Source organism: Leuresthes tenuis, unplaced genomic scaffold (assembly GCF_036924035.1).
Source record: "Leuresthes tenuis unplaced genomic scaffold, fLeuTen1.0.hap1 SCAF_38, whole genome shotgun sequence".
NCBI classification, from domain to species: Eukaryota; Metazoa; Chordata; class Actinopteri; order Atheriniformes; family Atherinopsidae; genus Leuresthes; species Leuresthes tenuis.
Window position 1 is genome coordinate 179,542 of NW_027325392.1, and position 17,928 is coordinate 197,469.

The window sequence follows — 17,928 nt, forward strand, 5'->3', positions numbered from 1 at the left end:
AGAGGGAGCGGAGGTTTTCGGCTACAACAAGGTTTGAATGTCCGACCATAGATTGTAAAAAGCGGGTAAGAAAAGGTTCAAATGCCTGACTATACACCATCAAAAGCGGGAGCAGAGGTGTTCCGCTGTAAGACGGTGTGAATGTCCGACCATATTTGGTAAAAAGCGGGTAAGAAAAGGTTAAAATACCCGACTGTACACAATCAATAGCGGGAGAGGAGGTGTTCAGCTGCAAGAAGGTGTGAATGTCCACCCATAATTACTGAAAAATGGGTAAGAAAAGGTGCGAATGCCCAACCATACATTATCAAAAGCAGGTGTGAATGTCAGATCATAATTTGCAAAAAGCTGATGAGAAAGGGTGAGAATGCCCGACTATACACCATCAAATGCGGGAGCGGAGTTGTTCGGCTGTGAGTAAGTGTGAATCTCCGACCATAATTGCTGAAAAATGTGTTAGAAAAGGTAAGAATGCCGGTCCATACATCATCAAAAGCGGGAGAGGTGGTGTTCGGCTGCAAGTAGGTGTGAATGTCCAGCCAGAATTACTAACAAACGGGTAAGAAAAGGTAGTATTGCCAGACCATACATGATCAAAACAGGGAGCGGAGGTGGTTCAGCTGCAAGAAGGTGTGAATGTCCGACTAAAGTTCAAATATATTAACAAAAGCGGGAGGAGAGGTCTTCGGATGAGAGTGGTTGAGAATTTCCAACCATAATCTATAAAATGCGGTGAAAAAAAAGGTGTTATAGAACACTAAAAGGTGGAGCGGAAGTGTTCGGCTGCAAGAAGGTGTGAATGTCCGACTATATTTGGTGAAAAGCAGGTGAAGCAAGGTCTGAATGCCCAACCTTACATCATCAAAAGCGAGATCAGAGGTGTTTGGCTGCATGAAGGCCATAGTTTGCCAAAAGCGGGTAAGCTGCGAATGACCGACTAAATATCAACAAAAGGTCTTCGGATGCAAGTGGGTGTGAATATCCCACCATACAAGTATGGTGGAGAGGAAGCTGTGAACAGCCGACCATAGTTGGCAAAAAGCGGGTGAGAAAAGGTGCGAATGTCCAACCATACATGATCAAAACAGGGAGCGGAGGTGTTTGGCTGTGACAAGGTGTGAATGTCCGACCATAGTTGGTAAAAAGTGGGTAAGAAAAGCTTAAAATACCCGACTGTACACAATCAATAGCGGGAGCGGATGTGTTTGGCTACAAGAATGTGTGACAGTCCGACCATGGTTTGTAAAAAACGGGTAAGAAAAGGTGCGAATGCCCGACAATGTATGATCAAAAGAGGGAGCGGAGGTTTTCGGCTACAAGAAGGTTTGAATGTCCGACCATAGTTTGTAAAAAGCTGCTAAGAAAAGGTTCGAATGCCTGAATATATACCATCAAAAGCGGAAGCGGAGGTGTTCGGCTACAAGAAGGTGTGAAAGTTCAACCATGGTTTGTAAAAAGCTGCTAAGAAAAGGTTCGAATGCCCGAATATATACCATCAAAAGCTGAAGCGGAGGTGTTCGGCTGCAAGAAGGTGTGAACGTCCGAACAAAGTTTGCAAAAAGCAGTTAAGAAATGGTTGGAATGCCCGAATATATACCATCAAAAGCGGGAGCAGAGCTGTTCGACTGCAAGTAGGTGTGAATGTCCAGCCATAATTACTCACAAACGGGTAAGAAAAGGTAGTATTGCCAGACCATACATGATCAAAACAGGGAGCTGAGGTGGTTCAGCTGCAAGGTGTGAATGTCTGACTATAGTTTGTAAAAAGCGGGTAAGACAAGGTGCGAATGCCCGACAATGTATGATCAAAAGAGGGAGTGGAGGTCTTCGGCTGCAAGGTCTGAATGTCCAACCATAATTTCTAAAAACCGGGTAAGAAAAGGCTCGAAAGCCCGACTATACACAATCAAAAGCGGGAGCGTGAGGTTTTCAGCTGCAAATCCTTCACTCAAACCAAGTGAAAACTGCTTTGTCCTTCATATTTATCAATGTCTAGATTTACTTCAACAAAGAACAACATTGTATTTTGCAGTAGTAGAAAGAGCAACACTTGAAGGAACAGGAATCCGAGAATAAGCTTATTTTCATACGTTCTGCATGATTTGGGATTTTATGTATAAAATGAATTCCTTTACTCAAACTATGTTAAAACTGCTTTGTCCTTCATATTTATCAATGTCTAGATTGACTTCAACAAAGAACAACATTGTATTTTGCAGTAGAAGAAATAGCAACACTGAAGGATCAGGAATCCGAAAACAAGCTTATTTTCATACGTTCTGCTTGATTTGGGATTTTGCTATAAAATTAATTCCTTCACTCAAACAAAGTGGAAACTGCTTTGTCCTTCATATTTATCAATGTCTATATCGATTTCAACAAAGAACAAGGCTGTATTTTGCAGTATAGGAAAGAGCAACACTGGAGGATCAGGAATCCGAGAATAAGCTTACTTTCATGAGTCCTGCACGATTTCGGATTTTCCTATAAAATGAATTGCTTTGCTCAAACCAAGTTAAAATTGCTTTGTCCTTCATAGTTATCCATGTCTAAAATGTATCAAGCATAAAGTTCCTCATATTACCCTGAATGAGAAAGAAGCATCCCTTTGGTTGAGCAATACGTTCCTTTTGCGGAGTTATGCATGATTTCGGATTTTGCTATAAAATTCATTCCTTCACACCTTTTTTTTTCACCGCATTTTATAGATTATGGTTGGAAATTTCAACCACTCTAATCCGAAGACCTCTCCTCCCGCTTTTGTTAATATATTTGAACTTTAGTTGGACATTCACCCCTTTTTGCAGCTAAACCACCTCAGCTCCCTGTTTTGATCATATATGGTCTGGCAATACTACATTTTCTTACCCGTTTGTGAGTAATTATGGCTGGATATTCACACCTACTTGCAGCTGAACACAATCTCTCTCGCTTTTAATTATGTTTGGATATTCGAACCTTTTCTTTACTGCTTTTTGCCAACTTTGGTCGGACGTTCACACCTTCTTGCAGCCGAACACCTCCGCATCCGCTTTTGATGGTATATATTCTGGCATTCGAACCTTTTCTTACCAGCTTTTTACAAACGATGGTTGGACTTTCACACCTTCTTGTAGCCGAACAACTCCGCTCCCGCTATTGATTGTGTACAGTCGGGTATTTTAACCTTTTCTTACCCGCTTTTTACCAACTATGGTCGGACATTCACACCGTCTTACAGCGGAACATCTCCGCTCCCGCTTTTGATGGTGTATAGTCAAGCATTTGAACCTTTTCTTACTCGCTTTTTACAAACTATGGTCGGACATTCAAACCTTCTTGTAGCCGAAAACCTCTGCTCCCTCTTTTGATTATACATTGCCGGGCATTCGCACCTTATCTTACCCGCTTTTTACAAACTATAGTCAGACATTCACACCTTGGTGCTGAACCACCTCAGCTCCCTGTTTTGATCATGTATGGTCTGGCAATACTACCTTTTCTTACCCGTTTGTGAGTAATTATGGCTGGACATTCACACCTACTTGCAGTCGAACAGCTCTGCTCCCGCTTTTGATTATGTTTGGTTGGATATTCGAACCTTTTCTTAACTGCTTTTTACAAACTTTGGTTGGATGTTCACACCTTCTTGCAGCCGAACACCTCCGCTTCCGCTTTTGATGGTATATATTCGGGCATTCGAACCTTTTCTTACCAGCTTTTTACAAACCATGGTTGGACTTTCACACCTTCTTGTAGCCGAACAACTCCGCTCCCCCTATTGATTGTGTACAGTCGGTTATTTTAACTTTTTCTTACCCACTTTTTACCAACTATGGTCGGACATTCACACCTTCTTACAGCGGAACACCTCCGCTCCCTCTTTTGATGGTGTATGTTTGGGCATTCGAACCTTTTCTTACCCGCTTTTTACAAACTATGCTCGGACATTCAAACCTTCTTGTAGCCGAACACATCCACTCCTGCTTTTGATGATGTATGCTTGGGCATTCAAACCTACTTTTTGCCCGCTTTTCATTAATTTTGGGTGGACATTCACACCTTGTCACAGCCAAACACCTCCGCTCCCTGTTTTGATCATGTATGGTTGGACATTCGCACCTTGTCTCACCCGCTTTTTGCAAACTATGGTCGGCTGTTCACAGCTTCCTCTCCACCATACTTGTATGGTGGGATGTTCACACCCAGTTGCATCCGAAGACCTCCGCCCCCACTTTTGTTGATATTTAGTTGGTCATTCGCAGCTTACCCGCTTTTGGCAAACTATGGCCTTCTTGCAGCCAAACACCTCTGATCTCGCTTTTGATAATGTAAGGTTGGGCATTCAGACCTTGCTTCACCTGCTTTTCACCAAATATAGTCGGACATTCACACCTTCTTGCAGCCGAACACTTCCGCTCCACCTTTTAGTGTTCTATCACACCTTTTTTTCACCGAATTTTATAGATTATGGTTGGAAATTCTCAACCACTCTCATCCGAAGACCTCTCCTCCCGCTTTTGTTAATATATTTGAACTTTAGTCGGACATTCACACCTTCTTGCAGCTGAACCACCTCCGCTCCCTGTTTTGATCATGTATGGTCTGGCAATACTACCTTTTCTTACCCGTTTGTGAGTAATTATGGCTGGACATTCACACCTACTTGCAGCCGAACACCACCTCTCTCGCTTTTGATGATGTATGGACCGGCATTCTTACCTTTTCTAACACATTTTTCAGAAATTACGGTCGGAGATTCACACCTACTCACAGCCGAACAACTCCGCTCCCGCATTTGATGGTGTGCAGTCGGACATTCTCACCCTTTCTCATCAGCTTTTTGCAAATTATGATCTGACATTCACACCTACTTGCAGTCGAAAAGCTATGCTCCCGCTTTTGATTATGTTTGGTTGGATATTCAAACCTTTTCTTAACTGCTTTTTACAAACTTTGGTTGGACGTTCACACCTTCTTGTAGCCGAACACATCCACTCCTGCTTTTGATGATGTATGGTTGGTTATTCGCACCTTTTTTTTACCCATTTGTCCGGAATAATGGGTGGACATTCACACCTTCTTGCAGCTGAACACCTCCTCTCCCACTTATGATCATGTGCGGTTTGATTTTCGAAAATTTTCTTTCATGTTTTCTAGCAATTATTGATGGACATTTAGACCTTCTTGCAGCTGAACACCTCCGCTCCTGCTTTTGATCATACCTTGTCAGGCATTCGCACCATGTCTTACCCGCTTTTTACAAACTTTAGTCGAACATTTACACCTTTTTGCAGCCGAACACCACCTCTCTCGCTTTTGATGATGTATGGTCCGGCATTCTTTCCTTTTCTAACACATTTTTCAGCAATTATGGTCGGACATTCACACCTACTCAGAGCCGAACACCTCCGCTCCCGCATTTGATGGTGTATAGTCGGGCATTCTCACCCTTTCTCATCAGCTTTTTGCAAATTATGATCTGACATTCACACCTGCTTTTGATAATGTATGGTTGGGCATTCGCACCTTTTTTTACCCATTTTTCAGGAATTATGGGTGGACATTCACACCTTCTTGCAGCTGAACACCTCCTCTCCTTCTTATGATCATGTGCGGATGATATTCGAAAAATTTCTTTCATGTTTTAAAGCAATTATTGATGGACATTCAGACCTTCTTGCAGCTGAACCACTCTGCTCCCGCTTTTGATGGTGTATAGTCGGGCTTTCGAGCCTTTCCTTCCCGGTTTTTACAAATTATGGTTGGACATTCAGACCTTCTTGCAGCCGAACACCTCCGCTCCCTCTTTTGATCATACATTGTCGGGCATTAGCACCTTTTCTTACCCGCTTTTTACAAACCATAGTCGGACTTTCACATCTTTTAGTAGCCGAACAATTCCGCTCCCGCTATTGATTGTGTACAGTCGGGTATTTTAACCTTTTCTTACCCGCTTTTTACCAACTATGGTCGGACATTCACACCTTCTTACAGCGGAACACCTCCGCTCCCTCTTTTGATGGTGTATGTTCGGGCAGTCAAACCTTTTCTTACCTGCTTTTTACAAACTATGGTCAGACATTCAACCCTTCTTGGAGCCGAACACATCCACTCCTGCTTTTGATTATGTATAGTTGGGCATTCGCACCTTTTCTTACCCATTTTTCAGTAATTATGGGTGTACATTCACACCTTCTTGCAGCCGAACACCTCCGCTCCCTCTTTTGATCATACATTTTCGGGCATTCGCACCTTTTCTTACCCGCTTTTTACAAACCATGGTCGGACTTTCACACCTTTTAGTAGCCAAACAACTCCGCACCCGCTACTGATTGTGTACAGTCGGGTATTTTAACCTTTTCTTACCCGTTTTTTACCAACTATGGTCGGACATTCACACCTTCTTACAGCGGAACACCTCCGCTCCCTCCTTTGATGGTGTATGTTTGGGCATTCGAACCTTTTCTTACCCGCTTTTTACAAACTATGGTCAGACGTTCAAACCTTCTTGTAGCCGAACATATCCACTCCTGCTTTTGATGATGTATGGTTGGGCATTCGAACCTACTTGTTGCCCGCTTTTCATTAATTATGGGTGGACATTCACACCTTGTCTCAGCCAAACACCTCCGCTCCCTGTTTTGATCATGTATGGTTTGACATTCGCACCTTTGCCCACCCTCTTTTTATACTGATTGCTCAAGATTAAGTTGTTCTTTCTCAAACTACAAAATTTTTTTAATTGTTGAAACTTGATTTGAAGTGGATAAATAAGGAAGACAAACAGTTTTAAGTCAGGCTGATAGCAATTAATTTTATAGCAAAATCTGTATTTCGTCATTTGTCGAGAGATGCTTATTGCTGAAGAAGTTCTTTCTCATTCTACAAAGTACAACGTTGTTTATCATTGAAACTTGATTAGACATGAATAAATATGAAGGACAAAGCAGTCTTAACTTGGTTTGAGTTAAGGAATTCGTTTTATAGGAGAATCCGAATTCGTGCATAACTCGTAAAATAGAGCTTATTTTCGGATTCCTGAAGAATGAGTCTGGTTCTTTCTCATAATACAAAGTTTGTTGTTTATTGTTGAAACTTCATCAGACCGTTAGATATAGTCGGACTCACCTCGACGCACGGCTTGGGATCTGGAACCAGTACTCTTGAGAGGGGTTGGACTCTCTTCCACTCTGGAGTTGCCCGTGGTGAGAGGCGCAGAGCAGGTGTGGGCATACTTATTGCCCCCCGGCTGTGTGCCAGTACATTGGGGTTTACCCCTGTGAACGAGAGGGTAGCCTCCCTCCGCCTTTGGGTGGGGGGACGAGTCCTGACTGTTGTTTGTGCCTATGCGCCAAACAGCAGTTCAGAGTACATACCCTTTTTGGAGTCTCTGGGGGAGGCACTGGAGAATGCTCCTACCGGAAACTCCCTCATTCTGCTGGGGGACTTCAATGCTCACGTGGGCAATGACAGTGAGACCTGGAGGGGTGTGATTGGGAGGAACGGCCCCCCCGATCTCAATCAGAGTGGTGTTATGTTGTTGGACTTCTGTGCCAGTCATAGACTGTCCATAACGAACACCATGTTCAGGCATAAGGGTGTCCATATGTGCACTTGGCACCAGGACACCCTTGGCCGCAGTTCGATGATCAACTTTGTGGTTGTATCATCGGACTTGCGGCCGTATGTCCTGGACACTCGGGTGAAGAGAGGGGCGGAGCTGTCAACTGATCACCACCTGGTGGTGAGTTGGCTCCGCTGGTGGGGGAGGATGCCGATCAGACCTGGCAGGCCCAAACGTATTGTGAGGGTCTGCTGGGAGCGTTTGTCAGAATCCCCCGTCAGAAGGAGCTTTAACTCCCACCTCCGGCAGAGCTTCAACCATATTTGAGGTGGGGGACATTGAGTCTGAATGGGCCATGTTCCGTGACTCCATTGCCGAGGCAGCTGGTCGGAGTTGTGGCCGTAAGGTGGTCGGTGCCTGTCGTGGCGGCAACCCTCGAACCTGCTGGTGGACAGCTGAAGAAGGAGTCCTATCGGGCCTTTTTGGCCAGTGGGACCCTGGAAGAAGCTGATAGGTACCGACGGGCCAGACGGGCCACGGCTTCGGCGGTTGCTGAGGCAAAAACTCGGGCCTGGGAGGAGTTCGGTGAGACCATGGAGAACGATTTCCGGACGGCCTCGAAAAGATTCTGGTCCACCATCCGGCGTCTCGGGGGGGGGGAGCGGCTCACAGTCAACACTGTTTACAGTGGGGACGGGGCTTTGCTGACCTCAACTAGGGATGTTGTGAGTCGGTGGGGGGAGTACTTCGAGGAACTCCTCAATCCTACCAACACATGCTCGGAAGAGGCAGAGTCGGAGAGCTCGGAGACGGGGCCTCCCATTTCTGGGGCTGAGGTTGCCGAGGTGGTTAAAAAGCTCCTCGGTGGCAAGGCCCCGGGGGGGGATGAGGTCCGTCCTGAGTTTCTCAAGGCTCTGGATGTTGTAGGGCTGTCTTGGCTGACACGCCTCTGCAGTATCGCGTGGACATCGGGGACAGTGCCTCTGGACTGGCAGATTGGGGTGGTGGTCCCCCTCTTTAAAAAGGGGGACCGGAGGGTGTGTTCCAACTATAGGGGTATCACACTCCTCAGCCTCCCTGGTAAGGTCTATTCGGGGGTATTGGAGAGGAGGATCCGTCGGATAATCGGGCCTCGGATTCAGGAGATGCAGTGTGGCTTTCGTCCTGGCCGTGGAACAGTGGACCAGCTCTATACCCTCAGCAGGATCCTGGAGGGTGCATGGGAGTTCGCCCAACCAGTCTACATGTGTTTTGTGGACTTGGAGAAAGCGTTCGACCGTGTCCCTCGTGGAGTCCTGTGGGGGGTGCTCCGGGAATATGGAGTGCCGGACCCCTTGATAGGGGCCGTTCGGTCTCTGTATGACCGGTGCCAGACTTTGGTCCGCATTGCCGGCAGTAAGTCGGATACGTTTCCGGTGAGAGTTGGACTCCGTCAGGGCTGCCCTTTGTCACCGATTCTGTTCCTAACTTTTATGGACAGAATTTCTAGGCGGAGCCAGGGCGTTGAGGGTGTCCCATTTGGCGACCTCAGAATCGGGTCTCTGCTTTTTGCTGATGATGTGGTTCTGTTAGCGTCGTCAGGCCGTGACCTTCAGCTCTCACTGGAGTGATTCGCAGCCGAGTGTGAAGCGGCTGGGATGAGAATCAGCACCTCCAAATCCGAGACTATGGTTCTCAGCCGGAAAAGGGTGGAATGCTCTCTCCGGGTCGGGAATGAGATCCTTCCCCAAGAGGAGGAGTTCAAGTATCTCGGGGTCTTGTTCACGAGTGACGGACGAATGGAGCGGGAGATTGACGGGCGGATCGGTGCGGCGCCTGCAGTGTTGCAGGCTCTGCACCGACCCATCGTTGTGAAGAGGGAGCTGAGCCAGAAGGCGAAGCTCTCTACTTACTGGTCAATCTACGTTCCCATCCTCACCTATGGTCACGAGTTGTGGGTAGTGACCGAAAGAACAAGATCGCGAATACAAGCGGCCGAAATGGGTTTCCTCCGCAGGGTGTCTGGGCTCTCCCTTAGAGATAGGGTGAGAAGCTCAGTCATCCGGGAGGGGCTCGGAGTAGAACCGCTGCTCCTCCGCATTGAGAGGAGTCAGATGAGGTGGCTCGGGCATCTGGTTAGGATGCCCCCTGGGCGCCTCCCTGGGGAGGTGTTCCGGGCACGTCCCACTGGGAGGAGATCCCGGGGGAGACCCAGGACACGTTGGAGAGACTATGTCTCTCGGCTGGCCTGGGAACGCCTCGGGGTCCCCCCGGAAGAGCTGGAGGAAGTGGCCGGGGACAGAGACGTCTGGGTTTCTCTGCTCAAGCTGCTGCCCCCGCGACCCGACCCCCGGATAAGCGGCAGATGATGGATGGATGGATGGATATATCCTCCACCAACCAGACTTACAACCCCCGACTAGGGTAGCAGAATTTCTAAGCATCTGTACCCCAAAACTACTATCAAAAATATATAAATTATTGTCTAAGATAGATGACACAATGTCTCTTCCATCCTCAAAATGGGAGGCAGATTTATCCATCAGTTCTGGTCATAGCTTCTAACCACAAATATGTTTGAACACCTTCATAAAGACTCGAAATCCTAATTTACAGCTCATACAATACAAAATCCTTCATAGAACACACTATACAGGACAAAGGATGTTCAGGATGGGTCTAACACACTCAAACATCTGCTCACATTGCACAGATAACACACCTGATGATTATCCACACGCTTTGTGGTTTTCTGCGCCTGTCCAGAAGTTCTGGCTTGAAGTCTGTGAGGACCTATCAACATGGCTAAAGTGTAGCATCCCTGCATGCCCCACACTGTGCATACTGGGTGACTTAGACAACATCAACATGGAAATTAACTCAGCACACATGGTTGTCACAGTGTTATGTATCGCAAAGAAAACTATTCTCATGAACTGGAAAGCGAAGAACAATCTGTGTATTAACCAGTTTAGAAATTTTCTTTTAGATTATATTAGCATGGAAACAATGTCTGCCTCCTCAAAACATCAATTGGCTGAATTTCATTCTCTCTGGTCCCCTCTGATTAGTTTTATCACATAGTGGTGGTGGTGGGTTGCTGGGTGATGTTGGGTCTCAGGCCCGGGCTGCTGCGACTGGTGTGACCGGGTGGTTTGTTTGTTTGTTTTTTGTAGAGGTCCTCCTGGGTGGGGTTGGGTTGAGTGGGGTGGGGAGGGATGCGTACCTTCTGGGGGTACAGTAGCTCCCGGAATATGGTCGCTGCAGGCCCCGAGCCTGGTGGACATCAGGCCCTCCTGCCCATTGTTGGCTCCCAGGTAGCGGGGATGCCTATTGCAGCCAGTCCCTGGCTGCCCTCTCTGGGGGAGAGTAGCTCCCCCGGTATATATCCCCATACCCCCCTCCCTTCTGGCTCCTGTACACAGCACACACTCACACATGAAGGGTTTTGGGGGCGTGTGTGTTCGGTGGGGTGTAGTGGATGGGGCCACGTAGGTGGTCCCCTTTGGTTGCACTCTGCAGTTCCCTGCCCCTGTTTTAATTTCACCTTAGACATTACTACTTATCAAACACACTAACACACACACATTAGGTCTTGGGGGGTGGTTACACTGAGTGGCATCTGGTGGGCGGGGCTCTTTGGGTATGTAGGCTGCCCAGAGTGCCGCGCTCCCAGTTCTACAAGTTTGGCTGCCCCTCAATTTTAATTGCTCACTATTAGAAAATATTGAAGAGCCAGAAGGGTGAGGGGAGGGGTCTTCTTCGCACACCCCTGCTTCCTGGTGTCTGCTCGGGGCAGGAGGGGCCAGGAGGATTAATTAATTGTTCTGCTGGTTCGGGGTCTGTGGTGGCTGGGGGGTTGCTGGCCTCCTGGTGTGCCCGCTGCACTACACCCCAGCAGATTCGAGGGAGGTAGGATGTGTGGATGTGTGGATGTATGGGACGTGAAAGTGTGTGTGGTAATGATTGGGCCTGGATCTGGGACTTGCTGTCGCCTGGCCTGCCTGTGTTTCTCCCGATGGGGCATCAGCGTTGCCTCTCCCCACTGCTCGCGACTTCACCCACCTGTGGGCACGTCTTGACTCCCAGGGCACTTGGCCAGGGGCGCTGGGGCAGGCGCTGACCCACTTTGTGGCTGTCTGGGGCGCTTGGCCCTCCTGGGTATTGGGTGGGGCCTCTGCCGGGGGGTTTGGGGGCGCTCGGGCTCCTGGGGCCCAGGTCCAGTGCACGGCCCATGTCTGGGCGGCTGGGGCCTGGCGGGGTCGGTGGGCTGTTGCCCCTGGTTCCCGGAGTGCCTCTGCCCTATGCTTATGGGGGCTCTTTCCGGGGGCTTCCTCTGCAGTCTTCTGGGTGGATGCGTGGTTGCCCCTGCGGTGGGCTGCCTGGCTGCCTGGGTTCTGTGCTCTGTGGGGGCTGCTGGTGGCCTGGGTCTTGTGGCCCTCTCTGCCTGCTTCTGATTGCTTGGGGGGGGGGCTGTGGATTGTGGCCCTGTACGCTTATACACTCATAACTAAGCACGGTTATCATGTAGGTCCTGTGCCATGGGTGTTGCATGTTCTCACACACACACACACACATTCATTAGTCCAGTAGCATGGTCACTAAGCAGTTGATGTATTATCATGTCGTCTCAGGTCATCTATATCCACAGCTGTGTTGTATGCGATTGCCGCTTCTTGTGCTTGTTTTTGTTTGTTTGTGTGTTTGTTTTTTTCTCTGCTTGTCTGCTTTCAGGTGCTCCTGGTGGCGCTAAGGCTGGATTCCCCTCATAGGCCATGGATTGTTGTCTGTTTTGTTTTTTACAGGTGTAGCAGCTGGTTGTCTGGTTTTTGTTTCTATTTTTGTTCTGTTTCCTCTTCTTTCCTCTTCTTCTTTCCTTGTCCCCCGGTCCGGTTCAGTTCAGTTCATGTCATATATTGTAAACAGAAATAAATAAATGGGCATCAAGGGGAGCTTTACATTTATAAAACTTCCCTTGGCAAAACAAATCTGTTTGGCATCAAAGGTATTCAGACTACAATTCTTCTGACATAATGCTGAACAGGACAAGGGGAAAAAAAGTAAAGAAGACAGTTCTGCCGAAAGCCAGGGACTAGACCTGTTCTAAGTTCTATACTTTTTAAAAGGGGCGTGTTTAGCAACTATGGAATTAGAAGATTTACAAAAATGGTCAAGTGCTAGATCTTCATCTGGGATTTTAACAGTGTCATATAACTATTCAACAGATCAGTTAAAAAAAAGCCTGCTCATGGAGATGTTTCAGGATCTGGATACCAAGCGTGGACCTAATGTTTTCATTTTTGCAATTCTGATACAGGCTATTGAGCAGTGATAACTAACACCAAGTTCAGATACTGCGGATTTTCTACCTTTGATTTGTTAAGATTGAGCCAATCAGGGACAACCTTGAAGGATCTCTTTGGTTTTGTAGGATCAGTAATTACCTGAGAAAGGTTGATATTGGTACACACCTTTTTTAAATGATCAGAGGCAGAGTTCAACTTGTTTAAATTAAAATTGCCACACAGAGATTGGGTTTAGGCCACATGCACACAGAATGACATCAACAAATATAAGAAATATTAAACATTTACACATAGATTTTTAAATATATGTAGAGGAATGATACTTTAAAATTCGTTGACAAAACCGTAAAAGAGAATGCACACTTGACACAGGATTTTACTGCTTTAGAGTTAAAAAAAATGCCTAACAGGTTTTAAGAGAAGTCGAGCTCCGGGTTTAGACGGGCTTCCTGCAGAATTCTATCTGACCTTTTGGGACCTTTTATCATCAGACATTTTAGATGTTTTTAAAGATTTTGAAAAACTCGACCGACTGCCTGACAGTTTTAGAGTGGGAATAGTGACTCTACTTTATAAAAAAAATGATAAGACTGACCTAAAGAATTGGAGGCCCATCACACTTTTAAACTTTGACTGTAAACTTTTTAGCAAGGTTTTAGCGACACGGATGTCCTCTGTTTTAGAGGAGGTAATTCACCCAGACCAGGCTTGTGCAATCTCAGGGAGACAACTCACTGACAGCCTCGTACTGATTCGAGACATCATTGATTACGATAGAGAAAGAAACACCCGGCTTGTCATCTTAAATTTAGACTTTGAAAAAGCTTTTCATCAGGTCTCGCAAAGCAGTTTTAACATAGTTTGAGTGAAGGAATTCATTTTATAGATAAAATCCCAAGAGTCTGCTGAGAAAAGAGAGTGAATACGAAGTAGACTTTAACACGGCTCTGGGAGCAATCCGAGTGCGGGCTAACCGGGAGAATTGCTTGAAAGAAACGCGACACCGAATGAGCGGTCAGAAAAAAGCCTCAATACGGTGTTCCCATGGTGTTTTTGTTGCTGCCTTGTCTTTTGCACATAGTAAAAGACAAGGCAGCCATCGAATAGGGCCCGATTGTTCCTACTTGGTCAGCCGAGGAGCAAGGGGGGGGAGCAAGCGTCTCCACCAAGCAAAGCTCACCATGGGGAAGGTGGCTATGCCAACTAGCCTGATGCCCTGCTCCTGCAGTGACGGATAATCGTACTCTGGTTTCTCTTCATAACGTACAAGTCTTTCGCCTTTTACTAAAGACTTCCGTGGAGAGCAGCACTAATGAGTTGTTTCTATTTTTGGCAGGCTTTACCTTTGCGGGTGAAGCCCTTTTTGTCTGTGCAAAAGAAATCTTGTTACTGTGCAGAGTGACTTCTCTGAGTAGAGTCGCCTTACTTGTTGCGACTGTGCCGATGTTCGAAGCTGGAGTGCAAAGTTGTTGCTTGAATGGTGCTTGCTGGAGCGTGCGGGAGTGCAAATTTATACCATTTGAAAGGGCTGAAGAGTGCTCAGTGCAGCGGGTGGGCGGAGGTGCAAAGTGACACTCTGGCCACCTATGGCCATAAAAAGAACACCGCTACAAGTGCGCATTGTGCCAGGAAGGGCCCTCGGACGTGAACCAGTGGACAGTTATCGCTTCTCGGTCTTTTAGCTCAGATCAAGTGTAATATCTGTTCTTATCAGTTTAATTTCTGATATGTCCTCTATACGAGGACTACATATTAAATGGATTTTTAGCAATAGGAGTTGAAAAAGGAGCTTGCTCCGTTCACTCCAAACATCAACCCAGTACTGCAGTGCCGCTGGGAACGGTGCTCTCTTCTCTGCTCTAGTGAAAAAGCAAACAGCGGTGCAGGATGGAAGTTTCTTTTAGTCTGCTGAGAAGAGAGTGTGAATGCGAAGTAGACTTTAACACGGCTCTGGGAGCAAGCCGAGTGCGGGCTAACCGGGAGAATTGCTTGAAAGAAACGCGACACCGAATGAGCGGTCAGAAAAAAGCCTCAATACGGTGTTCCCATGGTGTTTTTGTTGCTGCCTTGTCTTTTGCACAGAGTAAAAGACAAGGCAGCCATCGAATAGGGCCCGATTGTCCCTACTTGGTCAGCCGAGGAGCAAGGGGGGGGAGCAAACGTCTCTACCAAGCAAAGCTCACCATGGGGAAGGTGGCTATGCCAACTAGCCTGATGCCCTGCTCCTGCAGTGACGGATAATCGTACTCTGGTTTCTCTTCATAACGTACAAGTCTTTCGCCTTTTACTAAAGACTTCCGTGGAGAGCAGCACTAGTGAGTTGTTTCTATTTTTGGCAGGCTTTACCTTTGCGGGTGAAGCCCTTTCTGTCTGTGCAAAAGAAATCTTGTTACTGTGCAGAGTGACTTCTCTGAGTAGAGTCGCCTTACTTGTTGCGACTGTGCTGACGTTGTTGCTTGAATGGTGCTTGCTGGAGCGTGCAGGAGTGCAAAGTTATACCATTTAAAAGGGCTGAAGAGTGCTCAGTGCGGAGGTGCAAAGTGACACTAAAAAGAACACCGCTACAAGTGCGCATTGTGCCAGGAAGGGCCCTCGGACGTGAACCAGTGGACAGTTATCGCTTCTCAGCCTTTTGGCTAAGATCAAGTGTGGTATCTGTTCTTATCAGTTTAATATTTGATATGTCCTCTATACGAGGACTACATATTAAATGGATTTTTAGCAATAGGAGTTGAAAAAGGAGCTGGCTCCGTTCACTCCAAGCATCGACCCGGTACTGCAGTGCCGCTGGGAACGGTGCGATCTTCTCTGCTCTTGTGAAAAAGCAAACAGCGGTGCAGGATGGAAGTTTCAGGGTCCTATTCGATGGCTGCAACACCTGAAAGAGATATTGATGCGAGACCTGATGAAAAGCTTTTTCAAAGTCTAAATTTAAGATGACAAGCCGGGTGTTTCTTTCTCTATCGTAATCAATGATGTCTCGAATCAGTACGAGGCTGTCAGTGAGTTGTCTCCCTGAGATTGCACAAGCCTGGTCTGGGTGAATTACCTCCTCTAAAACAGAGGACATCCGTGTCGCTAAAACCTTGCTAAAAAGTTTACAGTCAAAGTTTAAAAGTGTGATGGGCCTCCAATTCTTTAGGTCAGTCTTATCATTTTTTTTATAAAGTAGAGTCACTATTCCCACTCTAAAACTGTCAGGCAGTCGGTCGAGTTTTTCAAAATCTTTAAAAACATCTAAAATGTCTGATGATAAAAGGTCCCAAAAGGTCAGATAGAATTCTGCAGGAAGCCCGTCTAAACCCGGAGCTCGACTTCTCTTAAAACCTGTTAGGCATTTTTTTTAACTCTAAAGCAGTAAAATCCTGTGTCAAGTGTGCATTCTCTTTTACGGTTTTGTCAACTAATTTTAAAATTTCTGCCGATGTTTCCAAGTGCACTGGTTTCTCTTTGTACATGTTACTATAAAAGGTATGTACAGTTTCAATCATCTCTTGTGTGGATTTTGTTCAAAACCCATCTTCTCTTTTTAGATTTTGAATACACTCCTTTTTATTTATAACTTTCTTAAAAAAGTACCGTGTGCATTTTTCACCTTCCTCAATTTCCTGCTCCCTGCTTCTTACAAAAATTCCTTTACTCTTTATTTCTGCTAAAACTGACATTTCCTTTTTGACATCTTTGATTTCTTCATTAAAGTTTATGCCACACTGATTTAGTTTAAAGTAGCGCTGTAAGCGTTTCTGTTGTCCCATCATACATCTATTCTCTTTCCTTTTTTTACGTTTACCTTGCTGTTTAAAAAAAGTCTGGGTCGTTTCCTTCACCATTTCCCACCATTGTGCATGTGTTTCGTAGAGGTCTTGAAGGGTCTGCCACTCTTTATAACATTCCCTGTACTGACTGACTATGATTTCATCCTCCAACAGGGAACAGTTGAGTTTCCACAGACCACGTCCTACCGTCACACCAGAAGGGGGTGAAAGGGTGCAGGAGAGCATAAGGTGGTTTGAAAAGAAAACAGGGGTTAATCTAACATCAGTGGGTGGGCAATCTCTAGTAAAGAAATAATCGATGCGAGAGGCTCTGGTGCCATCATGACTAAACCAGGTGAAGCCCTCCTCTCTGGGATGCATGGTTTTAAAACAGTCAGTAAGCTTAAAATCCCTGCATATGCCCTGAAGTAAAATCGAAGTCTTATCCACTTTAAAATCTCCCCCTGCTCTTTTTCTATCTTTCCTGCTCAAGATACAGTTAAAATCCTGCTACAACTAAAGGTACTTGCCCTAGCATGTAAAGCTGTATATCTTCTAAAAGGTCATACCTGTCATTTTTCCATTGAAACCATAAATATTTAAGAGGTTAAAGTCTTGCCCCATAAAATTCAAGTGTGCTAAAAGTGCCCGTCCGTCTCTCACCACTGTGCTACCTTTCACCAGAACATGCGGATTTTTAATTAGAATGGCCACACCATCATTTTTATTTTGATTTGAACCACTCCATATCGATAAATGGGGCCACATTTCCTCCCATTGTCTATGGTTTTTTAAAAAAGGTAGTCCACATTCTTGTATTAAAAACACATCTGATTTTATGGAGTCTAAGAAGGATAAAATACTCTGGGCTCTTGTCTTTGATTTCACACTTCTCACATTTAGTGTTGAGAAGGTGAGAACCATTAAAAGGATAAAGGAAAGTAGGTATGTCATTTTCGTTTTTCTAAGTTATCAAAACAAATTACACACTCAGGTTATTTCTTGGGAAACTAGCTCTTCCTTCATTTCTTTAGGTGAAAAGTGAGTAGGGTGATCTATATTTCCTTTTCGGACTCTCGGTGTTACCCGTTTGGGAGTAATTATGGCTGGACATTCACACCTACTTGCAGCCGAACACCACCTCTCCCGCTTTTGATGATGTATGGACCGGCATTCTTACCTTTTCTAACACATTTTCCAGCAATTATGGTCGGACATTCACACCTATTCACAGCCGAACAACTCCGCTACCGCATTTGATGGTGTATAGTCAGGCATTCTCACCCTTTCTCATCAGCTTTTTGCAAATTATGATCTGACATTCACACCTACTTGCAGTCGA

At 46.0% G+C, this 17,928-nt stretch overlaps 4 non-coding genes across 4 annotated transcripts; all 4 read left to right on the forward strand.

The window, feature by feature from the left end:
* The first annotated feature begins 14,071 nt into the window (after positions 1-14,071).
* LOC140285374 (U5 spliceosomal RNA) lies at positions 14,072-14,185 on the forward strand. The gene has a single exon (XR_011910439.1). It is a non-coding gene; the product is annotated as a U5 spliceosomal RNA (small nuclear RNA).
* Positions 14,186-14,493: 308 nt separating this feature from the next.
* On the forward strand, positions 14,494-14,684 carry LOC140285372 (U2 spliceosomal RNA). Its single transcript, XR_011910438.1, has one exon. It is a non-coding gene; the product is annotated as a U2 spliceosomal RNA (small nuclear RNA).
* Positions 14,685-15,074: 390 nt separating this feature from the next.
* Positions 15,075-15,188, forward strand: LOC140285380 (U5 spliceosomal RNA). Its single transcript, XR_011910445.1, has one exon. It is a non-coding gene; the product is annotated as a U5 spliceosomal RNA (small nuclear RNA).
* Positions 15,189-15,447: 259 nt separating this feature from the next.
* On the forward strand, positions 15,448-15,638 carry LOC140285388 (U2 spliceosomal RNA). The gene has a single exon (XR_011910452.1). It is a non-coding gene; the product is annotated as a U2 spliceosomal RNA (small nuclear RNA).
* The last annotated feature ends 2,290 nt before the right edge of the window (positions 15,639-17,928 follow it).